Genomic DNA, 6,583 nt, shown 5'->3' with positions numbered 1-6,583 from the left:
TGGTGTCATCTACATATCTGAGGTTATTGATATTTCTCCTGGCAATCTTGATTCCAGCTTGTGCTTCTTCCAGCCCAGCGTTTCTCATGATGTACTCTGCATACAAGTTAAATAAGCAGGGTGACAACATACAGCCTTGACTTGCTCCTTTTCCTATTTGGAACCAGTCTGTTGTTCCATGTCCAGTTCGAACTGTTGCTTCCTGACCTGCATATAGGTTTCTCAAGAGGCAGGTCAGGTGGTCTGGTACTCCCATCTCTTTAAGAATTTTCCACAGTTTATTGTGATCCACACAGTAAAAGGCTTTGGCATAGTCAATGAAGCAGATATAGATGTTTTTATGGAACTCTCTTGCTTTTTTGATGATCCAACAGATGTTGGCAATTTGATCTCTTGTTCCTCTGCCTTTTCCAAAACGAGCTTGAACATCTGGAATTTCACAGTTCACATATGCTGTGGAGAATTTTGAGCATTATTTTACTAGCGTTTGAGATGAGTGCAATTGTGTGGTAGATTGAGCATTATTTGGCATTGCCTTTCTTTTGGATTGGAATGAAAACTGACCTTTTCCAGTCCTGTGGCCACTGCCGAGTTTTCCAAATTTGCTGGCATATTGAGTACAGCACTTTCACAGCATCATCTTTCAGGATTTGAAAGAGCTCAACTGGAATTCCATCACCTCCACTAGTTTTGTTTGTAGTGATGCTTTCTAAGGCCCACTTGACTTCACATTTCAGGATGTCTGGCTCTAGGTCAGTGATCACACCATCGTGATTATCTGGGTCATGAAGATCTTTTATGTACAGTTTTTCTGTGTATTCTTGCCACCTCTTCTTAATACCTCCTGCTTCTGTTAAGGCCATACCATTTCTGTCCTTTATCAAGCCCATCTTTGCATGAAATATTCCCTTGGTATCTCTGATTTTCTTAAAGAGATCTCTAGTCTTTCCCATTCTCTTGTTTTCCTCTATTTCTTTGCATTGATTGATGAGGAAGGCTTTCTTATCTCTTCTTGCTATTCTTTGGAACTCTGCATTCAGATGCTTATATCTTTCCTTTTCTCCTTTGCTTTTCACTTCTCTTCTTTTCACAGCTATTTGTAAGGCCTCCCCAGACAACCATTTTGCTTTTTTGCATTTTTTTTTTCCCATGGGGATGGTCTTGATCCCTGTCTCCTGTACAATGTCACGAACCTCTGTCCATAGTTCATCAAGCACTCTATCAGATCTAGTCCCTTAAATCTAATTCTCACTTCCACTGTATAATCATAAGGGATTTAATTTAGGTAATACCTGAATGGTCTAGTTTTCCCTACTTTCTTCAATTTAAGTCTGAATTTGGCAATAAGGAGTTCATGATCTGAGCCACAGTCAGCTCCCGGTCTTGTTTTTGCTGACTGTATACAGCTTCTCCATCTTTGGCTGCAAAGAATATAATCAATCTGATTTTGGTATTGAGCATCTGGTGATGTCCATGTGTAGAGTCTTCTCTTGTGTTTCTGGAAGAGGGTGTTTGTTATGACCAGTGTGTTCTCTTGGCAAAACTCTATTAGTCTTTGCCTTGCCTTCACTCCAAGACCAAATTTGCCTGTTACCCCAGGTGTTTCTTGACTTCCTACTTTTGCATTCCAGTCCCCTATAATGAAAAGGACATCTTTTTTGGGTGTTAGTTCTAAAAGGTCTTGTAGGTCTTCAGAGAACCGTTCAACTTCAGCTTCTTCAGTGTTACTGGTTGGGGCATAGACTTGGATTACTGTGATATTGAATGGTTTGCCTTGGAAATGAACAGAGATCATTCTATCATTTTTGAGACGGCATCCAAGTACTGCATTTTGGACTCTTTTGTTGACCATGATGGCTACTCCATTTCTTCTAAGGGATTCCTGCCCGCAGTAGTAGATACAATGGTCATCTCAGTTAAATTACCCAGCCAGTCCATTTTAGTTTGCTGATTGCTGGAATGTCAATGTTAACTCTTGCCATCTCTTGTTTGACCACTTCCAATTTGCCTTGATTCATGGACCTAACATTCCAGGTTCCTATGCAATATTGCTCTGTACAGCATCGGACCTTGCTTCTATCACCAGTCACATCTGCAACTGGGTATTGTTTTTGCTTTGGCTCCATCCCTTCATTCTTTCTGGAGTTATTTCTCCACTGATCTCCAGTAGCATATTGGGCACCTACTGACCTGGGGAGTTCCTCTTTCAGTATCCTATCATTTTGCCTTTTCATACTGTTCATGGGGTTCTTAAGGCAAGAATACTGAAGTGGTTTGCCATTCCCTTCTCCAATGGACCACATTCTGTCAGACCTCTCCACCATGACCTGACCATCTTGGGTGGCCCTACGGATCATGGCTTAGTTTCATTGAGTTAGACCAGGCTGTGGTCCATGTGATTAGATTGATTAGTTTTCTGTGATTATGATTTCAGTTTGTCTGCCCTCTGATGCCCTCTCACAACACTTACTGTCTTAGTTGGGTTTCTCTTACCTTGGACGTTGGGTATTTCTTCACGGCTGCTCCAGCAAAGCATAGTGGCTGCTCCTTACCTTGGACAAGGGGTATCTCCTCACCATCGCCCCTCCTGACCTTGAACGTGGAGTAGCTCCTCTCGGCCCTCCTGCGCCCAGGCAGCCAGCGCTCCTTGGACGTAAGGTTGCTTTAGGTGGCTCCAGTTTTAAATACAAGATATAAATTTTAACTCACTGCAGGTTTTCAGTAAAGGTAAACAAAAAGGAGAATATAAAATTTAGAGAAAACCTAAGTCTAGAAATACCAGTTTTATTTTACATGCAAGTGCACCCTGAAATGGGCTTCTCTGGTTGTTTAGTGGTAAAGAACCGCCTGCCAATGCAGGAGACGGGATTCCATTGCTGCATGGTGAAGACTCATGGAAAAAGGAATGACAACCCAGTCCAGTATTCTAGCTTGGGAAAATCCCATGGACGGAGGAGCCTGGTGGTCCATTGCTGGGGTCCAACCCCAGCTGGATCCAGGGGGACCCTCAGGATGATGGCGTCAGCAATAAGGAAAGTAAAAGGGGAGAGAAAGAGGCTTGATCTTCCTTGGTTTACACAGAAAGCCAATAAAGCTCCTGTGTTCCAAGGAGTCATCCTAAAAGAAGAACAGAGAGAGAAAGAAAGAAAAGATAAGAAAGAATGATATGGGGAGACCAAGCTTCAGTGAGCAAGGCTCATAACTTTATTTTCAAAAGGAACTTTCATACCTTGACTTGTACATAGAGGGAAATGAAAGATGCAAAGTCATACAGAGTCAACCCAAACATTACATCTGTTTTGTCTTCATGGAAACCAGGATTTTTTCTGCATACCTTTCCCATAAACAATGTTGTATACATTATCTTCTGGCGTTGGAGGCCTGTGGACATTTTATGACCCTTTTTTGATAAAGGCTGCTCAACCAGAAAACTTGTTTTCCCTTGAAGTGTTTTTTCTTTGTATTTCTAATATATGTCAGCCTCAGAAAGTGCTAAACAGAGTTACATTCTCACGGAGCAAAGGTGCAGTGAGTTGCAACAAAGAAAGAACCAATTAGCTCAAAGGTCTGATGTGGTTAATTCCAAGGCTACTACTTGTTTTTCTTACATTCCAACTATGTTAACCAATGCACTCCCAGGTGCACAATGGATAATATGGGAACTTGGCAGCGAGCATTGGCTCAACAGTGAAATCTTACACCAGCACTACTCTAATAGTTTTTAACTCTTGGAAAGGCTCTATATTTTTAGAATGTTTTAGGCTTCCCATGTCTCTCACGGTTGGGAGGCTGTGAACAATCACACGTGTAGCTGCAGGAGTCTGGGTAAACCTGTCAGGCAAGCTAGAAAGCCATCAGAGGGGTTTGAATTGAAACACTCCTATCATGCCCAGGAGACTTATTAACTAAAGCTCTAAGTTGACTCTTTCCAGAGAAAGGTGGTCGGGGATAGCCACTCATTAATGTCAGAGGAGTTGGTGAAAGGCACAAAATAGTAAGACAGATTCTGGTTTTAGGGTAGATGCTCGACCAGATCCAGGGAATCTCTCGAGTCCTGATCTGCCTTTGCCTGTCAGGTCCTCTCCGCATGACCTTTGTCATGGGTGGGATTTCCCGTGGTGGCTCCCAGCAGTCCATGAGGTAGCAAAGAGTCCCTTGCGACTTAACTGAGAAGGAGCACCTGAAATAACTACATCTTTCCAGTTTGCCTGAATGGTAAAGTGAGAGATGGGTTCTCCCTGTAATCCCCGCCCCTCTGCCAGCAAAGCTCGTTAAGAAGTGACTGCAAACCCTTTTACCTGCGAGTCAACCTGACCCAGGTCCCCAGCTCTGTGCAGAGGGAGCGCCAGCCCAAGATCCCAGAAGAGCCCTGTCTGGCAGGACCCGGCCTGCAGGACAGAAACCCAGTGGTGGGCAAGCGGCCTTAGGGGCTGGCCCAGGTGGAACACTCTAGCCAACAGAGCCTCCTTCCCAGGGCCACGGCCGCAGTCTTCAAAGCCGGCTCCCTCCAGGTGCCCCAAAACTTCAGGAACTACCTGAGGATGTGGTGTGAGGCGTTGCCGGCCTTAAATCTCTGTTAGTAGGGGCCCAGCCCCACTCACTGCCAGGTCAGGTGTCCCCTTGGAACCCAGGACGCCAGGCTTGGGCTCTGATTTCATTGGCAGAGGAACGGGAAAGGGGCGGGGCGGGTAGAGGGTGAAGGAAGAGGAGGATGTTAAAATTCAAATTAAAGTAGAGATGGTGAGTGAGGGGCACTGGCCTGGGGGCATAGTCCCACAGGCAGGGACCCTCCTGGGGCACCCTCCCTTCCCACGCCACCCCGTTCTGGGCACTCCGCCGCCTCCACGGTCAGTGGTCTCTGGAGGCACGGCCACCACTTGGAGCCAGTTTACAAGCAAAAAACGTAGGAAACAGGAAAACAAGGAAAAACAAGGTGTCACCGTCACCACTCTCACGTGAGGTGAAGAAAATAATAAGAGCAAGTTGATGGTTGCCTGTAATCCAAGAGACACTTTCTAGAGCCTGTGAGGCAGGACTTCCTGACAGAGGTTACAGAGTCCAGGAAGGAAAAGAAGCGCTGTTAATTTGCACCTATCCTCCCCCCCCAGACTGTTGGCTTGCACGCTTGGTCTTGGCGATGCAGTGCTGGCTGAAAACAGAGGTTCAGGGCTCAAGGCATTTGTTTTCCTTTCCACAGGGTCAGAGGAGGCCAGTTTGATGTCGGAAGGAGCGAGGAAGTGGTGTCAGGAAAGAGGGGTAGGGGAGCAGGATTGCCTGTGTTTTCTGAGAGAAAAAATGGTATTTGTTAATTACCGTTGTGAGGCACAAGTATTAAACTACTGAGGTTCAGGTCTGTGGTCCACGGGGGAGGAACACAGTTCTTTTGTCGCTGTTGGGTCAGTAAAGCTGCTGTTGGGTCACTATAGTAAAGCCCATCTACTGACCTAGATGTGGTGAAGGAAAGTGGTTTATTGCAGAATGCCAAGCAAGCAGTCTAGGCAGCTGGTGCTTAAAAGGTCTGAACTCCCTGATGGTCTTTAGGCAAAAGTTATTAACGTCAGAGTGAAGGAGGCAGGGTGTGGGGTGGATAATCTGCTCCTGGACATTGTTCTGATTGGTTGGTGATGAGGTAATCGGGAGTCAACATCTTCAGCCTTCTGGTTCCAGCCAGTCTGGGCCAGTCTACTTGCTTGCGAGCAGCGTACAGTTGACTTCTTCCACATGCTGGGGTTTTCAATCTCTGCAAAAGAGCTCAAAAATACAGCTCAGAATATTATCTGTAGCCTTTGAGATCAGGAAACTTAAGGCTTTGACTTTGTAGGGGCTATCTTTATTATATAGTTTGTCTTGACTGTTTTCCTTTCTGTGTTCCCTCACCTCTCTGATTAAATTTATTATTTGGAACTTGGTGAAGGCCTTGGAGGTAAAGTTTTTCTACAGACAAGAGGAGGTGGAGGAATCTGGGTGAAGGAGGTCTGTTCTGAGAAGATCAGAAGTGGTCCTATTTGGTTACACATTGACGGGAACTGGGAGAACCTAGAGGTCCCTGATCTTATAAGAAATTCAATTCAGTTCCATTCATTTGCTCAGTCGTGTCCAACTCTTTGCTACCCCATGAGTTGCAGCATACCAGGCCTCCCTGTCTAGCACCAGCTCCCAGAATCTACCCAAACCCATGTCCATCGAGTCAGTTATGCCATCCAGCCATCTCATCCTCTGTCTTCCCCTTCTCCTCTTGCTCCCAATCCTTCCCAGCATTAGGTCTTTTCCAAAGAGTCAACTCTTTGCATGAGGTGGCCAAAGTATTGGAGTTTCAGCTTCAACATCAGTCCTTCCAATGAACACCCAGGACTGATCTCCTTTAGGATGGACTGGTTGGATCTCCTTGGTGTCCAAGGGACTCTCAAGAGTCTTATCCCTTTGTTTCTTGATGAGTCTGGCTAATGGTTTGTCAATTTTATTTATCCTTTCGAAGAACCATCTTTTGGTTTTGTTGATTTTTGCTATGGTCTCTTTTGTTTCTTTTGCATTTATTTCTGCTCTAATTTTTAAGATTTCTTTCCTTCTATTAACCCTGGGGTTC

General features: G+C 45.1%; 1 pseudogene; it reads right to left on the bottom strand.

Moving 5' to 3' along the window:
• LOC105001844 overlaps positions 1–6,583 on the bottom strand; it is a 32,326-nt pseudogene that overhangs the window by 19,450 nt on the left and 6,293 nt on the right.

Source organism: Bison bison, unplaced genomic scaffold (assembly GCF_000754665.1).
Source record: "Bison bison bison isolate TAMUID 2011002044 unplaced genomic scaffold, Bison_UMD1.0 scf7180017864384, whole genome shotgun sequence".
Classification (NCBI taxonomy): Eukaryota; Metazoa; Chordata; class Mammalia; order Artiodactyla; family Bovidae; genus Bison; species Bison bison.
This window is presented reverse-complemented; position numbering and strand designations above follow the sequence as displayed.